The following is a 19,801-nucleotide window of genomic DNA, read 5'->3' as shown; positions in this document are numbered from 1 at the left end:
TTGATTGAATATTACTAGACTGTAAGTGTTGTAGCTTACAATTGTAGTTTTCGACCATTTTGGTTGAGTTAAAGTTGACCGAAGGTCAAATTTTTCTATTTATCGTTATGTATATCAAAATACTTCAAAACTGAAAAAAGCTACAACCATGGGTTGTTTTTTGTTGTATTTGGCACATGCTCGTGGAATGGAGGAGAAGTATGCATCTGACAAGTTAATGTTAAAGCCAACCTGAAAAATCTTCTTTAAGGCTGACTTGATTGTAGTGATGGTACTAGCAGCTAGGCCCTTCTCAAATAGAGTTCTAAAGAATGAAATTGCCAGATTCGTGGTCATTTTATGAGCAGCTGAGTCTTTTAGAAACTTAGCCAACTTCTTGACTGCTGAATCATATTGCCTGAGCGTTGATTCTCTTTTATCTGATTCTATAAATAAAATGTTAAGTGGATCGATACTAGCGTCCTTTTGGGCCGCAAACTTCATGAAGTCCATAAAGTTAGGGCATTCATAATTCTTGAGGAAGCTGACACAGTCTGAGTTTGTACAATCTGTGTCAGTTCCGGACGAGGGATCCATTTGGGTCGGAGCTTCAACTCTAGAAGAAGCGGAAACCAATTGCTCTTCAGCCAGTTGGGTGCCACTAGTGTTATTTGTCATGTGAAAGATCGTAACTTGTGCAGGACCTTCATCAGAAGATTCACCGGTGGAAATAGATAAATCTTCTGTCAATTGTTCCAATCTATGGTCATTGCATCTGTGGCGTAAGCTAGAGGGTCCAGGTTCGTTGCCACATAACACGGTAGTTTGTGGTTGGATTCTGTGGCAAATAGGTCTACTTGAAGGTCCGGGATTTGATTGCAAATCCACCAGAAGGACTTCTTGTCCCCAGGACCACTCCGACTTCAGCGGGGTTGTCCTGGCCAAACGTGCGTCTTGCCAATAACATTCTTCACACCTGCCAGGTGAGTTGTGACAGGTGCCAATGATTCTTTACCGCCAAAGAAAATATTGCAATTAGCACATGATTTAGATTGCTTGTCCTGGAGCCTCCTCTGTTCATGCAATGTACCACTACTAGACTGTCTGAGACTATCCTCACATGACTTCCTTACCGGAGTTAGTCGCTTTAAGGTCAGGAAAACTGCCATGGCCTCTAGAACATTGATGTGGAGCTGACGGAACATATCCGACCATGTTCCCTGTACTTTCTTGTATTGTGAATATCCTCCCCAGCCACTCAGTGACGAGTCTGTGTGGATGATCAGACGGTGGGGGGCATTGCAGTGGTACTGACTTGGCCAGATTTCTGTGTTTCGTCCATGGATGAAGCCTTTTTGTCAAAATGGATGGAATCACTGAAACCTTGTCTCTGAGATTGATGTTTGCTCTCTTTCTCCAGACTCGATTGATGTCTTTTAACCTGACTTTTAATAGGACGTCTCTTACTGACGCGAACTGTAGCGAACCTAGGATTCTCTCTTGGGTATGCCAAGACGCCTTTTTGTTCTTGAGGAACTGATTGGTAGCCGCTGCTATCTCTTTGGCCTTTTTGGGTGGAAGAGACAGCTTGTGTCTTACTAGGTCCCATTGGATTCCCAAACCATTGGAAGGCGGGAAGGCCGGAACTAGCCGAGATTTCTCCTTGTTTATCTGGAAGCCCAGAGTTATTAAGAATTTTATCACTTTGGCTGTTGATTTGCGGCACTCTTCAACGCTGGCTGCCCAAATGAGCCGGTCGTCTAGATAGGCTACTAACATAACCCCTTGAGTTCTCAGTTCTTGGACTATCGTCTCTCCTAGTTTGGTGAATACCCTAGGCGCGATGTTGAGCCCGAACGGCATGACTGAATGAGTAAGCCTTGTTTCCTAGCCTGAAGCCTAGGTACGGAGAGAAGTTCCTTGCTATTGGAACATGATAGTAGGCGTCTGTAAGATCTATAGAGGTGGTGACGGCCCCACGGGGAAGGGGTAAGTAGGTCCGCACCTGCGAGGACTGTCAGCATGCAGAACTTGTCGCAAAGAATGTATGAGTTGAGACGCGACAAGTCCAGAATTACTCTTCTTTTGTCGAGTCCTTCTTTTGTTTGGGGACATGAACAGACCTCCTTGGAATTTTAGCCCTTTCACTCTTTTTATGGCCTGCTTCTGTAGGAGATCTTTGGTATACTCCATTAGGTCTGCTGTTGGAGTCTGATAAAATTTTACTGGCCGACGGGGTCCTGTCTTCCATTTCCATCCCAGGCCTTGGGAGACTATACTGTGGGCCCAAGGACTGAAGGTCCAATGGTCCCGGAAGCGATACAATCTCCCTCCTACCTGTGGGATCTCATTGGTTGGTTGTTGGTCTGCAACCTCTACCTCCTCGGAAACCTCTACCCCTTGGGGCACGCCCTCGTAGCCTGGAGCCACCTCTGGCCCTGCTACTACCCGCATGCCTGCTGTAGCTGCGAAATGACTCTCTAGCTTCGTAGGCGGGGTTAAACGGCTTAAAGGCTGGGGAGGTTAAAATGGCTGTGGAGGTTGAAGGTTGTTGGGCCGGCAGAGTTTGCAATAATACAAACTGCTGCTGCGGCTGAGCCTTCGATGTCGAAGGCTTACCTACTTGAGGGACCGGAACCGCTTGTACGACTGTTTGCGGACAGGAGGCCTTATAAGGAGTTTCTTGGGTCTGGCTTGATGTCCGGGGGTCTCAAACTTTCACTTGAGAGGGAATCCCCACCTAACCCGTAGGCTCTGGTTGGCTCTTGAGGCTTCTCGGGAGACGTTGTTTCAACCTCCTCTTGTGGAAAAGGTTTTCTCCCCAGATTGATGATTTTATTAGCCTATTAGGCTCATGCCTTATGGAGGCCTCTGCCAGGACTTATTTCCTGCAAGCCCGCCATGCCATTCCGAAATCATAGAGGTCTGACTGAAAAGTCTGAAGTAGACTTTTCGTCATGACCTGGAATATTTGCTCGTCCTGATAGGTGGTGGCTAGCAACTCCGCCATAGTGACGGAGTTGATGGACAGTGCCAGTCTCGTCTTTGCCTCAAATTCTGCCTTAATGAAATGGTCCGGAATTTTAGGCAGCTTCTCGGAGAACAGAGTTGAAGCACAATCCGGATCGAGTCTACCCGAAGTAAACGTGGCCGGGGCATCATTCCAGAACTCTCTATTCGCTGGGAGAGAAGAGAGGTAGCCTCTGTCTCCTTTAGTACTGGCAGGGGTTTGTCCTCTGCTATAGCTTGTAAGGTTAGCTCCGCCACCTTGTCTGTACAGGGTGACGGAACCTGGACTGGGGTCTTAAACATGGTGAAAGTTCCTTTGAACGGCGTCAACCTGGTGTTGACGCAGTCCCAGTCAGTGAGGGTGCGTGCCCAAACGACTTGGGCTTGGTCCATAGGGAAGATCACTGTCTCCTTAGGGACCTTGTCTGCCCTAACTAGTGTGTATTCTGCTATTCTGACATCCGGGAAAGGGGAACTGGAGACCCGGCGGGAAGAGCTCAAAGTCCTCCAACGGATGGGTCCCGCACCCTTCAATCGTCAACTTCCTATCTAAAAATGGGGCATGCAAAGCTAACCGCCACGGGTAGTTCTTATGGAATGGCGGTAGCTTTGACGTCTCCGGCACTGACATAGCCAGTGCCGGGGATCCGGGGTGGAGAAATCCGGTCATCATATCCTCCAAAGGCTTGATCCTCTCGGCCACCAAAGAAGTTATCGCCTGGCCAGAGGTGTCAGAGCCGGAGGCAAGTCGTAACGACTCAAACCTCTCATCTACTGCTTCCCTAACCTTTGACAATAGAAGGTTAGCAAGAGTTTCATGATCAAAGCCAGACTCCATTGCCTTGGCCTTGGCGGACTTGGCTCTCGACCCTTTGGAGGGGGGAGAATCCTTGGCAGCAGGCGACTTAGCCGACGAAGTCGACGGACGTGGGGCCGGAGACGACCTAGTCACCGCTGACGGAGTTGGTTTGGATCCCTTTGGCAGGGATTTTGATTTCATAGTCTTGATTTTGGGAATGACCGAAAGCGATCCTTCCCGAGGGGGGGGGTGGGCTTAGAGAAGCTCAGGAAAGAAGAGGAAGAAGAAGGAGTAGGACTAAGGAAGCTCCCTGCCTCACTTACCTCACCACCTACCTCGTCCCCAATGGCCATGGGTTCGGTGTGGATGCTGATGGCAGCCACTTCTCCTGCCATCAAGTCCTCCTGGTCCTCCGGAAGGGGCGTCGTCTCCGCCCGGATGGCAGCTATAATAGGGGCTGCTACTTGTGCCGGAACAGACGTGGATGGGGACCCCTTGAACAGCAGGGAGCCCAGACTTGCGTCCAGCACATACGGCTGTCCTGCTGCCACATTCCTCCCGAAGCCTGAGACCCAACCCCTCAAATCCATCCTGGCGGTTTGGCGGACTTCATCGGCAGTGTGACAAAGAGGGGAACTAATTAATCTTCACTCAGGGAAAAATATTTGTAAAACTTCAGTTTATCAAGATATTTCATGTCGAGGGTGAAGCAAAGATACTTACCTGCTCGTCAACGAGAAGAGACACCATCTCGTAACAGACGATGCATGCCTCCGGGTGCCAGACTACGTAGTCGTTGAAAGGAACCGCACAGTTTGCATGAGTGCGGTACACCTCATGCCCGTAAGTTTTGCCAAGGGAGGCGGAGCACCCTGGTGACTGGCAACGTACCTTCTGTAAATTGAAATGTCAAATGAGTACCAGCCTCAGGGAAGAACCGGAGCTAACTCCGGTGGAGGCATGCAACTTAAACTGGATAGATGTTCAAGTCTTACTCACCAACAGTTTCAATTTCACTGAATGAATTAAGAAAATATCTTATAGATATAACTGCCTGCTCTCGATCCCGCTCCTTGGGTTCAATGTATGTCTGGTACTTGGGGTCTGATATCTGCCGGACCTGGATATCTGCCGGACTTGTGAAGAGGAACAGATCAGAAGGCTACGTATCAACGTAGACTCATACCTGACTCATCTACTGTTCCCACCGGAGTGGGGGAGACCCCAAGAATGGGAACTGAGCTATGGCAAGTTTCATGCAAAACTCCGGTAGTGGATGTGAGGGTTAGTCACTCTCCGTCGGTACTGGAGATGTTCACCGTATAGTCCCCAAAGCTTGGTCTACTCAATGTCTCATTTCTCCTTGTCTTAAGCCCTGCCTGCGGAACGGACTAAGGAGGCGGCGGATCAGGGAAAGGTAATTCCCATATCCAAACCTGCCTACCTTTATCGAAGGGGGGAACAAAACTCCCATCCCAAATCCGCGGCTAGGGGCCGACAACTGGAGAGAGACCATTGAGCGACGGAGCTGTATATGTACAATCTGAAGCGATGTCTGTCGGCCGGTGTGGTACTAGACCGCCGGAGGAGACATTCACTCGGAGACATGAGAAGTTATATATATATATCTACCCCTATCCCACCCCACCCACCCTCTTCCTCCTTGCTTAAGTGAAAACTTGAGCGGCCATTCCTCGATAAGAGTACTAGTGCCGTGAGTTATAAGGGCTCGGACGTGCCGAGCTCCGGAACGGGGGGGGGGGGGGGGGGGGGGAGGTGGGGTGGTCGGCTGTGATCGCCTGGCCACCAACGCGGTCAGAGCAGGACCCCTATTAGTGGTTGTGTAGCCTACTACTGTAGTGGTAGTCCGATTGAGCCTGTGGCCCGTCGTGGTTGGTACAGCTACCAATTGGTGTGGCCCACGACCGGGAGGACATAGCCTACTACTAAAGGTTGTACCCAAGGAGGCTAGGCCAAGATGAAAACAAACCAGACCATTTACAATACAGCGATACAAGCAATGTAAAATAATAAAATAATATGTATAATTAACAATGAGGCATCATGGAAGAGTTGATGGAATTTATGGTTAGGGAGAACACCCTTTATGGATCTAGCCTAACCTTCCGAGATCACACAGAACCGGACCGTTAGGCCCAATCTTCTCTAAGACACCAAAACATGAACAGTAGCCCTCAACCAACCTACTAAATTCGAATTTTTCGATTCAGTTTAGCCGGAGGATAGGTCCAACAATGTGAATAGCGAGAGGGGGGGCTCTATATTCTTGGTATCCTCCCCTCTAGCACCGTAGCACTAGTAGGGGGAGAGGCATAAAGGGTACAGGGTTAGGGACACTTAGCCTACCTTCCAAGTTTGATCTAGGCTTGTTTGGTTAAGCTAAAGGGGAGCAACTCTTCCAACCTCTTCAGTGATATTAATTCTACTGTCATATTTCACATCTATTTGGTTCGTATTGAATCATAAAGTCATGCAAAGTCACATCGGGAAAGGAAGAACGAAGTTCTCGATCTCCTGTCCCGTAATAATATAATAAGCTACTAATAGCCTACCGAATTACATGTAACCTCTTAATCTTACAACGAGATAGGCACTAACGTGCTCTTGAGAAGCTGGGGAGAGAGGGACTAATTATCAATTAATCATTCTTTGTCTAAACCGTAGTCTTAGACCCCAGAGTACGTCATGAGCGTGTTAGGCCTCTCTAAGAACCAAATTTACTCATAACAGTAATTAGCATGCAACTCGAGGTACGCTTGATAATTGTATGAACTAAAAACTTTGATTTATATCAATTTAAAAGAAAATTCAGGTGTACCAGAATTCCACGCGTTCTGATGATGATGCTCTCAAAATGGCGGACACACCAACGGCCCTGCAATACCTTTCTATGGGGCCGAAGGCCAATTTGGGAAGCCCCGCAACTGTATAAGTTACGAAAACACAAATTGGAATACTCAACTTTGAAGAAGGAGGAAGATCAGAAGACGCCATCGCTAATTAAATCACAAAAACACGAGAGCAAGAAAACAGCGTAGAACTGGGACCTGGTCTAAGTACAGGAATGTAGATGGCGCTCGAGTCGGGCAGAGGTAGCGGGAGCGAGGGGGAAGGGATGGCCTTTGGGACGGCTTGCTTCATGAGAAGGATTTTGGAAAGGAATCCTCTAATTGGCAGAAGACCTGTGAGTAGTGGCTTCCACTCACCTTGTACTTTATACCCGACACCCTTTGGGTGCTCGCGCAAGGGTAGTAACCTCAGCATACCATGCTACTTTTCTCTGGTATATTAGAATACTTTATACTTAGAAAAGTGAGCTACAGGAACTTTTCACCAGCGAACACAGGTCGAACCCAGAAATGACATTTTTATGATAGTTTCAATTGTACTTACCAATAATTATGTAATCGGAGCCCACCCTCCGTCCCCTAGCATGGATTTCTGTTGGTGAACATAAACAACTGAGCTCTTTGCCATGCTGTTCCTCTCTCTTGCCCCAAAAGTGGGCGAGGCATTGTTACCTAATCAAAATAAGTAAAAAATTAGTGTGATCTGTAAATTTCGGGATTTTAACTGCCAGCGAGTGAAACTCTTAGCTATATAATAACCGGGTAAATATCATTAAAACTTTATTTTATCATAAAAATTTCATATTTTAGAATAAGTTTCTGCAGCACAACCCCAGTCATAGCATTCATATTCATACAAAGTTGCAGGCTACAAATATTGTGGTAATTTCAAAAGAAGTTCAGAATAAAACTGTTTAACATATCTGCTCTAGAAGATGATTCCTTCATAAATCAGTTGCAAAGTTTATTAGATCAACCATCACATTTTCTCTTGTTAGCAGACCTCAGTTCCTGTAACACTCAATGGGGTGAAACTGTCACAGATAGAGGAGGCATGACAACAGAAAGCTTCATTGATTTCAAGCATCTTTCTTTGATGAATGATGGTTCTTGGGCTATTACATATTATGTTGTAATATAAAACATCATCTGCTATTGGTTGGTCTGAATATTTACTAGCCATTTGTTGTTATCGACTATTTATGGTCAGTAAACGACCATCTCCATGGTGTTTATTTTTCATTCATCTAAAATCAGCAACCAACTGTCCTAAATTGTCTCCTCCAAAGTGGAGGACAAAAGAAGCTGATTTGGCCAAGTTCACTTCAGGTATTAAAATCGATACTTTCAGAACCATATTGTAGCAGTCAAATCCCAGAATGACAAAATTACGACTAGTCCAAGTAATACAATACCTAAAACAGGTTGGGATAAGAAATGTATGGGTTTGAGGAGAAAGACCATGACTACAAAAGAAGATAAAGAAATATGTAGTGACTTTAAAAAAATTATTTTTACTCTGGTACGCTACTTAGTAATTGTGAGGATGGGGAAAATTTTGTTTTAGATTGTCATTTTTATTAATAAACTAATTATTGATAAATTTCTTGCATAGTTGCTTAAGAAATTATAAATAAATTTTAATCTAATTGGTTTTGCTTATAAATAAATTTGAATGTAAGTAGTTTTGTACTATCTGTAAATACAATTTCAGAAATATAAGTCAAACGATTTGATTCAATTTTGTAATATCTCAAATTTACTTTATATAATGTATTGTATATATTTGTCAGTCAAAATACAGGTGTATTTATGTTTTTAGAATTACTTTAACTATCATAACTATTATTATATTTATATTATATAAATAGCACTGTGAAGTTACATTATTTCTGAAGACAAAATACAGTATGTAATGAAATGTTAATGGTCATTAGTTATGTATGTATGATAATTTAATTACATATAGTAATATATACTGTATTAATTACTTTTTGTTATTCAGTTGTCTCAAAGTACACTGTTATCTTATTGGAATGTTTTTCTAAATTGTAGGAAAAAGAGGGTGGTATGAGTCACATGCATCTTGTAACACATTTCTGGAAAATAAGCAAAATGGTGAAAGCTTTTCAAGTACTTTGTTGAGAGAACCAGAGATCAGACCTCTGTTCAGGATTACTCAAAACCTTCTAAGGTCACAACATTGCCTTAGCACAAGTAAGTTTTATTTTACTTATTTGTATACATACTCATACAGTAATTATCTCTTATTACTGAATTATTTTTTTAGCATAGGAAGTTGTCATATGTCAGCAATTCCAAAGATTATTTGTTTCATAGTATTGTACTTTGCATGAACTACATTCCTCAGTTACTTGGAAATTTGTGTTATGATTACCTTTAGTATATAGTAATTTTATCACAAGAAGTGTTGATTTAGTGACAGTTTAGGCTTTTGCTGTTTTGAGAAGTTTGTGGAATTAAACAAGTATTCCAATATGGTTTTACTCTCCAGATTTTATCCCTCATCGTGGCTTTAAAACAAAACAGTCTTTGGAACGTGAATCTGTGAGACAAGCAACTGTAGCCAACAGGTTGAAGGATGGATTAAAATCGAAACAGAGGACGATATCGAGTAGAACTCTACAACAAGAAACTGAAAACAACCCAAAATTGAAAAGTGAGTTTAAAGTTGTTAGTATATACTTCAGTATTGTCAGTATATGTACCTTTTGAGATGAATCTTACCTACTGTTAAAGTTAGCTTACCTTGAACAAGGTGATTAGGCAGTAACTACCATGTGGCAGGCGGGTAGGTCCACCTGCCCAGCTGCCCTATGTAAACACTCCACTTTTCTTTCGGCCGTCTTCCGATGAAGACATGTTTTTATGAGCTCTTGCTGACTGGCTGTTGATCATTTTCCCAGTGGGATCTTTAATTTTTTATTTTTTTGAATAAATATGTATATACTGTGTTTGATATTAATAATTGATTGAATTTAATAATTAATATGCAAACCCACTTTTTGTGATAGCCTTGATAGCCGCCTTTCTACTTTGTGTTAAGGGTCGGCGGCAAATGTATACCAACATCTTTATTATTACATACTTTCGCCCTTTAACATGAGGACAAGACATGTATTTAACATGAGAACGAGACATGTATTCATCCAAAATTTACACTTACACTTTGGGAATTACCGAGGGCAACTTCAAAGGTTTGTTCTTTGTTTTTTCTAGTAATTCCTCTTCTCCTTCATCCTTTCGCTAGCTATCGTGACAACGGTCACGTTCGCATGACCGACTGGTCTCGGTGGCGGCAGACATTTCGCCTGTAGTACGAGAGTTTCGTAACCTTCTTCAGGAAAGTGTTTTCTCCAGACGATTATGCTTTCATAGACCACTGAGCGGCCATCACGGTTGATGGGTGCCTGTGACTCGCTTCTCCCTGCTAGTTCCGCTAGCAAGGCGAGCGAGAGCGTCCAGTCTTCCTCCCCCATTCCCTCTCTTCCTATGGCTACGCCGGGAGAGGCGAGGTGAATTCGAGGGATCCTGCAGAGTGCTCTACAGAGGACTGCGTTCCTGGAGGGACCTTCGGGTCGTACCGGTATATCCATGTCATTGAAGAAAGATCTTAAATGCCCGTTCCTATTCGATTTCTACGGATATCGAGGAGGGCACCCACCCGATGATCGTCTGACGAAATTCATGGGGTTTCGTTGAGTGCCTAGAATTCTTCGGAATTTCTAGCAGTCTCAGAGTGTTTTGGTCTTCTTCGATCTGCAAACACTTGGGCGAGACAAGAATTCCTGATAATTGTTACTACGATAACTGGGAATCTCGCCGAGTGCTCGAATTCCTTGGAATTTCTGGTGTTCTCAGAGTGTTTTGGTTTTCCTGTAATTTCCAAACACGCTGTTGAGACAGGGATTCCCGGTAATTGTTATTATGAAAGTTGGGAGTCTCACTAAGCCATTAAATTCCTTGGAATTTTTAGTGTTTGCAGGGTGATTGGTTTTCTTAGATTTCCAAACACTCCGGCAACAGGTATTCCCGATGATATTGCTTTTGGAAGTGCTGCTGCTCTGTCAGGTCCTCCTTCCCAGGTCGTGCTGGGGCCTGCTGCTTTGGCAGCCACCACAGTCCCGTCCTGGATGGGAGAACTTTCTGCTGTCCTGAGAAAGTTGGTGAAGAAGTCCAGGAAGAAGAGGAAGGTGTCGTTGTCATCTTCTTCTTCTTTGTTGTCGTCTTCTGCCGCCGCCTCCACTTCTCCTTCCAAGGCTCCCCAGCTGAGGAAGAAGGTGGTCTGCCCCCCCCTCCAAAGAGGTCTCACACAGAGACTTCTATGGGTCTGTCTCATCGTCACCCGACCGTCTATCACACCAGTGTGATCAGACAGTCCGTGTGGTTGGTAGTAGCTCCCCTGACGCAAGAGATCGACATTACTATCCTCGGTCCAGTGCTTCTCTGCAGGGAGATCACCGGTCTTGACCTACAGACTGGTCATCACTGCGGGTTGGTGATTGCCTGCAGCTCTCTCCGTCCACTAGTTCTGCCGGTAGACAGAGTGGGGGGAGCGTCAGATCTGCCTCACCTGTCCCTTCAACCTCCTCGGCGGGATACATTGGGAGGAGTGAGGCAACCAGGGGGTATTGTGAGGAGTGTGCTTCTCTCGGTCCAGCCACGTGAGCCTATGTGCCAGGTTCAGTCTTAGGACCGGACAGGTTGTACGCTCAAGTGGTTAGAGATCATGGGGGAGCTGGACGCAGTAATTTAAAACATGTTACATCGCTTGGCGGCAACTGCAGAGGGTCGAGCCGTCCCGCTAGTCTTGTGTGGCCACCCGCATAAGATACCCAATGATTCAAACTGCCGCAGGAACCTCTTTCCTGCAACCTCCATGCTCGCTGCGTCTGGTGTGGCCTCACCCTCAGGTTCTGTAGGAGGAAGTTATGTGTAAAATGAAGGTATTCAGTTGGGGATGATGGGTACAGTTTGTTACCAGGAAGGCTAATGAATATGATTTTCTTACTGTGAAGAATGTAAGGACTCCATTGAGAAAATAAATAATTTAGTGAATTACATATTGGAAGTTGCAAGAAGCTGATAGTTTGTGTAGACATTTAAGTCTCACTGTAAGTCTACTGTCTTTTGTCTTCCAGTGTTGCTTCTCTCACTCCAGCACTGTCCTATAATGCTTCCTTTGTGGTTCAGGAGAAACAGATAAGTAAATTGGAGGAAGATATGGTTTTACTTTTATTGCCTGTTAGGCACTTGAGTGGTTATGGTTTTCCCCTGTATTGATCAACCTTTTTCTGCCCCTCCCCATTGTAGCTTATGTATGTCTGTAGTCTGCCTCTGGACTGCTCCTGGACAAACTGTCTTCCCCCTCTGCCAGTGGAACCAAGGCATGTCTTGGGGACAGAGATCTGTGTTCCTTACCCACCCATCTCTCTCAATAGCTTACTGTCTTGAAATCAACCATTTTCCAAAAATTTATTTCAGTTAGGTGCTCATTACAACCGATGCATGTTAGCATTATTTGGTGAGAGTAACAGTAATGTGTGTGTGATGCTGTTGAGTTATCTAGGGTCTGTAGCCATAGTATTCCAGTTAATTAGGTAGCTTCTGAACTACATTAGTACCTAGTTGTTCAATCATTTACTCACCCTGTATGATCATATATTCTTTCTGTATATGACATTAATCTTCTCCTTCATATCCAGTCCGTTCCCAATCACCTCACATTCCTGACATTTTGAAAGTTGTACCAATTTGCATTAGTAGTCCTTCATCTTCCACTATACTTGTGTTGTTTGACAGATCCAGCCTTTACCTTAGCTGGGTTGTCTCATGATTCAAAGGTTTTTGTCTCATTTTGGATTTATTGTTGAAGTGCCAGGTGGGTAATTTGTCTAGTACGTCATGCGAGAACCCTCTGCTTTCTCCCTTCCTACCATCATCTTATCATCTTGGGAGTCGCCTTCTCCCTTTCAGCCATCTGGCACTTCCATGCCTCTTCCTGTGACATCTTTACTGGTGGATTTGGTATGTTACTCTCAGGCCACTTCCACCTCACTGTCTCAGTCTGCATATTTGCTGGCTTCTGCCACCCTGGTTCTTATTTTAGCTTGGGCAGATTTCAACCTCGATTTGTAGTATTCTCATCGCATTTTTAGTGCTTGATGGATTGTGCTACTTTGCGTTGCATTCACCTTTTTTTTACATTTTTACCAAGGATGATCTTGTTGATTGAATCTCTCATCAGCTACTACATCAGCTCCTGTAATCCCAGTGTTTAAGGCCATCACTGAAGATGTCTTTGATCAGTGAAGTAAGTATTTCATAGCAGTCTTGGAAGTCTTCTGTTAAGCATCCTGTGCCTGCACCTGCCGTTCATCATGCATCAAAATACTGTGTAAGTTGTCAACCCAAACAGTCTTTGAGTTCTTCTGCTTCTAGTAATCCCTTTCAAGATGATCAAGTCTCTTGTTTCAAGGAAAAGAGTTGCTAAGGAAACTGTAACTGATGTTTTGAGCCCTGAAGGTCCAGTATGAGGCTGTCTACAGAGTTTTTGGATTGTCTGCCAAAGGTTTGTATGGTGAACATTCTCAAGGAGGGATACATGGTACCTTTTGTTGGGAAAGGAAGTGTAGGAAGCAGCCCTTCCTAAGAATCTTATTCACCTTAATATAAGTTGTTTATGTTTTTGGGAAGCCTGGAGATACTAAGTACCTGGTACCATCCAGTGTTAGGGAAGCCTGGAGGTACTAAGTATGTACACGTATTCTCCTACTTACGATGGGGTTAGGTTCCGAAAAACCCATCGTAAGTTGAGAAAATCGTATCTCGGATATAGCCTAGCCTACACTAAGTTAATCAGTACCATATAGGCTAGGCTATATACACATATATGGAAGATTAGCCTACACTACACAGTATACCTATACATATAAGGTATAGTAATTATTAATATCAGCTAGTTCGGGTGTTTCAATGCAGATTGACTTATGATAATTAAGTATAAAAAGAAACTTAATAATAAGAACAAGGATCAGACTGTAGCGTAAAGGTACTCACCAAGATTCGGTCCGTTGTCGGCATACGTGATCGGTGTCAGGCTGTTCATGGCTACTATAACTAAAGATCGGAAGAGGAGGATGATGATAAAGCAGCAGGATCATCAATTCGCTCTTCCTCAGATAAAATTTCTTCTTCTGTAAGTTCAGGTGTCTCGAGGAAACAACTGTTCCGAGACGTACAGGATCGAGTCTCAAGTGAGGGGGTAGGGCTGGGGGAAGCGGAATGCACTGGAGTCGTTCTCTTGAAGAAAAAATCCACACTGTGAAAATTATGGCGGTTCTTGAAACGACGAAACCATCCAGCACTTGCTGCAAAACTTTTGTTGTGGTTATCATCATAATTCTTCTTCAGCTCTTCAAAAAGCATGCGCGCCTTTGTCTGAATGGTTAAGAGGGTGAGCGGCATACGCTTTTGTATTTGATCCTCCATCCACGTGACCAGTAATTGCTCCATTTCTTCCAAAGGCCCTATCCTCTTCTTTGATATAACCGTTGAATGAACTGAAGCAGATGCCTTTACAGCATCCATTACGCGTTTCTTGTCCTTGAGGATGGTGGATACCGTCGATTGCGATAAACGTTCGTCACGTGCGATAACCATGACTGCCTTTCCCGCTTCACGCTGGTTTATTATTTTCAGTTTCTGCTCCAAAGTGATGGATTGCCTCTTCTTTTTTGCACTACCAGCAGGACACCTATTTGGTTGTTTGGCAGACATAGTTTTTTTGTTTTAATTTTCGGTACTTAAAAAAACTCTCAAATCACAAACGAACACCGACCTAATGTTTCTTGGTTCAAAACGAGCGCAAGTGAGGTCGAACTCATTGCCGCTGTACCTACGCCAGCCTCTCGCTCTCGGGCCAACATATCGTACAGCGTAGTACGCTGCTGCCAGCGCTCGCTGTGCGCAAAATTTAAAAATACGCATTTTCAACTTTTTTTTTTTTTTTTTTTTTTTTTTTTTTTAGTATTAATTGCTAACCCCATCGTAACATCGGATTATCGTAAAACGAATTATCGTAACTCGAGCACTACCTGTACATGGATTACCCTCCATGTTTTGGTAGGGTGGTGGTGGTTTTTATTTAGATAGGTTTTGGATATATGTAACAAGTTTTCTCTGGTGAATTGTTGCTACTGAGCCCTGGGCAGGGGCAATTTATTTATCCTTCATTGGCCATCGGAACTATCCTTCGCCACAAAGGCCCTCAGTAAAGTAGTAGGCGTGTACTGGCTATGCCGCCACACTTCTACATGATAAGATAGTGACAACCAGAGGCAGTATTTTCATGTATCAACTCTCTTATCAGGTAATGAATCAACAAATATTTTTATATAATGTTGACAATGTTCTTCTATCCTCGTTCTAGTTACAGTGTTAATATTGAGGTAGAAATATCCTTGCATCCCACTGTCCCTCAATGTGGGAAACAGCTATATAATTCCTGGGAAAGTCCCATAATTAAAAATGACATTATTATAATAAAGTCTTATATATAATTACCCAGTAATTATATATAATTGGAGCCCACCCTCCATCCCATAGCATGGATTATCTTTATAAGGGCATAAAACAAACTGAGCTCTTTGCCAAGTGGTTTCTCTCTCCATGAAAGTTGGCAGGGCATTGTTACCTAGCAAAATAAAAGCGCAACCTGTGAATTTCGGATTTTAACTGCTGGGTGAGTGAACCTCTTAACTATATAATTACTGGATAAGTTTAATTGAATATCTTTATTATAAAAATGGCATTTCATTAAAGGATATGTACAGTACAGTATACGTATTCTGGTTTGAGTTGCCTACATATGAAATTCTGATTTTAAATATTTTAAAGGTAATTAGATCAATATAATAACAGTATAAATGGATTCTGTAAGTGAAACATCATTTTATGGATATTTTGCTGTTTTTTCATTAAAGTATGTATACTGAGAGAAAGAGGAGAGAGAAGATGAGATGAGAGAGAAGAGAGAGAATTAGAGAGAGAGAGAGAGAGGAGAGAGAGAGAGAGAGAGAGAGAGAGAGAGAGAGAGAGAGATTTAATGAAATTTATGGGATATGGATTCTGTAAGTGAAACATCATTTTATTGATGTTTTGCTGTGTTTTTTCTTTAATGTATGTATATTCAGAGAGAACATTTCTTTAATAAAATTTATGGGATATGGTGAGGACTAAACGACTAGGTTGAGTGCGACCTAAACCAAGAATTTACTGTATAAATAACTTTATCATTAATGTATTTGTCCGCAATCACAAAAATACTAACATGATGTAACAAACCTAGCATTCACTTTGGAGGAACTGGTCCCGTCGTTCTAAACTACCCATGTATTTAAGATATGCTCTGTTCAGTAGTATTATCCTAAAATACATACTGTACAGTTAATATAATTTCAAAATCATCCAACAGCACAGCAAAATATAATTAAAATGTAGTATACGTACTTAGTACTTTATGCGGAGTACAGTATACGATGTGCAGGTTACATTAGGCAAAAGAAATGTGTGTGAATTATAGGGGATACTTTAGAGTAACAATTGTAGGTGGGTACGTAATATAAGAGGGCTTTTAAATGATATTGTTGGGTTATGGGATGATAATCTGAGGTATATTTTTGTTTGAGCTGTTAAGTTGGGCGATGAACTTTTAAAATAGGCAATTAAATAAGTGTTTTAGGGGTGTATATCCTAAGAGTAACAGTTGTAGGAGGCTAATGTAAAGATGTCTTTGGGATGGTGGTTTGGGGTATATTTTTGTTTGAAATGATATTAAATTGTATTAGTATGATAATTTAAGGTATATTTTTGTTTGAACTATTAAATTAAGCAGTGAACTGTTAAAACAGGCAGTTGTAAGCGTTTTAATTTAAGGGGTACAGGGTATTTGGCAGCTGTAAGCCAGTTATAAGGATTTTTAGAGGGGATTTTGCATTTCCCCACTGGTTACATGAACTTATACCTGTGTAAAAGTGAGTGAGCACTGTATTGGGTTTCAGCCATAGTATTGACAAAGATTGATGTAAATTTTGTATCCATAAAGTAATGTGACATATGTATTTGGAGTTTTGCATAAACTATGTGTCATGATACAGGTCTGTTATCAGAGGAGAGTTCTGAGGAATTTCGACAAAGCATAAAAGTGGCCTTTGCCGAGGGATACCTAGCTGCAGATCCACAGAAAAATCAGTCACGTACCATGAGGTGGATTCGAAACTTTCAGCAAGTCCTTGCTATTGTGGTATTCATCGCCATCTTGTTCTCACTGATGGGTAAGTGTGGTTGAAAATATGATTTAGCTTTAGTATTTTTCACCTTAACTTCATCACACTGTAAAGTTGAGTTCTTGCATAACTTTCACTGTAAAATTTTTTGTACTACCTAATTTCAATAAGTTTATAGTAGAAATATATATATATGTATATTTATATTATAAATAGTATATATATATCTTTTATAATTTTTATTGTATTAATACTTTTCTAAAATATTAGTTGCTTTCTTTAATAATTGTTGTTTCATATGAGTATACGTAGATTATTATGATCCTGTACAGGTGGTCTTGGAGGATCGATGTTTAGAATGAATGTTGGCAATGGAAATGAAGTCCACCCAGAAGACATCACAGTATCATTTGAAGATGTTAGGGGGGTAAGTTGAAAGTTATATTCATGAAGTATTTTATTTGGGATGAATTTTACCTACTGTTCAAGATAGCTTGTACTATCTCCACGCTTTTAGGCGAGTCAGCATTCAAACAAAAGATCAAATGACTTCCTGAATAACTGTTCTCCTTCAATTGTGTTTTGAATGTTTTTGCTCCTCAAAATTTTCCTTGCTGCCATTGTGTAAAGGCATTTGTTGGTCCTATTTCATGATTTTGGCTGCTGTTATCACAGTACCGTACATATATTTTTCCTAGGATGCCTCCCACTGGAATCAAGGTTAAGAATGTCAGGTTCTGTTGGAATAATTACTGCGTTAGCAGGATTTTTGAGGAGATACTCACACCTTATGCTGGCTGCAATGATATAAAGTGTGATCTTGAGAATAGATGTAATAGATGTGAGGAAGTATGGATTTTCAAAGGACTTTCTGCCTAAGTTTTAATCGGCTCATATATCGTATTCAGTCAAAGATTTGGTTTTCTTTGTCTCATTCCTTTGAAGAGACAAACTTAAGACTGGTAAGTGCTTTGGACATGCTGCAATGGAGTTTGTTGTTCAGGTTTCTGTTTGGATTGTTGAAGGTTTTATCTTTAATTGAACTTTTGCTCAGTATAATTGCCTCTTGTCTGCATCAGCGTAGAGAGGTGAAGTACCTGCTTAGTGTGGTTGTGGTGCCAGCTTAGTGAGATTGTGAAGCCAGCTTAAAGTCTTTTTGGAGCCAGTGGGAGTTTAGTGAGAGTGTGAGTTTTTAACTTGCACAATCAGACCCCTTTCTGAAGCTGCAGGCTAATGTTCTCATGCTTATAGTAACTCGGTTTGGAAGGACTGAGAACACTTATGCTCCGATCTGTAGAAAGATATATGCTGCACTGGATGTGGCATTTTGTTTTCTCCTGTGGATCGCCTTTTAAGTCTGACCCTCTTTAAGGCGATAAGGGAGGATGTAATGATACAAGTCTAATTTTATACCTTTTGGGGATCAGTTCAGCCCTCAGATTCTAGTAGGTGGCCAGTCACAGTCCTCCTGGCAAGCATGGAGAGACTTAAGAATACTAGAACCTTAAATGGAGGAAGCCCTGAAGGAGAGTTATGATTCCTTGTGGTTCCCTTCCACTGGTATAGTCTCCTATAGCTGTTCATTTATGTCTTCTCAAGCAGAAGTATCTTACTCTTTAGTAGGAGGTTATCATTGGAGAGAATGCTATTGAGCAGGTGTTGGTAATTCATTGGGATTATATCGCTCAACTTATTCCTAGTACTATAATCAACCGGAGACTGGCACCCATTGTTGGATGTTTCAAGACTGAAATTTATGCGTTTGTCCCCATGCTTTTTGGTATTTCAGGGTGGTCTTAGCGACTCTCCAAGAGAATGACCGGTTTTTTTGTGGAAGTGCAAGAGACATTTTTCTCACACCATACATCCTCAGTCACGAATGTTTCTTCAATGTGTATTTGCAGAGAAGGTATTGCTGTTCAAGGCATACTGTTTTGGCTAGTGTACAATGCATCTGTAAGTATTCACAAGGAATTTGTTACCCACAGGCCAATGGTGTCAACTTTTAGGAGCATGAATTCTTTTCTATCGATGTGGTGGAATCACAAGCAAGCAAAGAAAGCAACAAGATCTCCCCACATTTACTTTATTGAACATGGCTGATGAATGGTTCCCTGAGCAACACTTTCCCTTTTTCGTTACTAATTACTTGCAGGACAATTGGTTCAGCGAGGTAAAGAAAACGCAAAAACTCTCAGAACACATGTACTCACCATATACTTGACACACTCAGGGCAAGACGCTGTGCTGTCCACTGGATACGGTCGTCAAGACAGAAACTCATCCACTGGCACCCAGCATCAGACCAGGTAACATCCGAATACTAATACAAAAGAACCAAACAAGCACCAACACCACACAACAACTCAAATACAACACGACAAATCACTACACGAACAAACACCAATTAACATGAAGATTACACAACAACACAAAAAAATACAACAAATCACTAACACAAACAAAAACCAATCACATCAAAGACAAATCGACAAGTCAACACACAAACATCCACCAACACTATCTCCAACAAACACTTCACAAACATCAAAACACAAAATCAAATACAACAGACACTCTGCAGCTCAACAACAACCAGACAGACACACGCACAACTATACAAAACCAAAATCAATCAAATCACACAATATCAACTGACCCTAAACAGACTGCCTCATCTCCAAGACCACTGCCTTGTATGATTGTTCATAACAGACTCTCATCTTGTAGACTTACTTTGGCAACTGCCAGCAGACAACCCAAAACAATCGGCCAACAAGCAAAGCATCGCTAACTATCCACCTACCACTTACGCTCTTTCTTTCTCTCTCTTGACA

At 42.3% G+C, this 19,801-nt stretch overlaps 1 pseudogene; it reads left to right on the top strand.

Annotated features, from left to right (window-relative positions):
- The window catches only part of LOC135210368 (ATP-dependent zinc metalloprotease YME1L-like), a 365,863-nt pseudogene that overhangs the window by 207,547 nt on the left and 138,515 nt on the right, over positions 1-19,801 (top strand).

The sequence above is a fragment of the Macrobrachium nipponense genome, chromosome 39 (genome assembly GCF_015104395.2).
Source record: "Macrobrachium nipponense isolate FS-2020 chromosome 39, ASM1510439v2, whole genome shotgun sequence".
Classification (NCBI taxonomy): Eukaryota; Metazoa; Arthropoda; class Malacostraca; order Decapoda; family Palaemonidae; genus Macrobrachium; species Macrobrachium nipponense.
The sequence above is the reverse complement of the archived record's forward strand: the minus strand, read 5'-3'. Positions and strand labels throughout refer to the sequence as shown.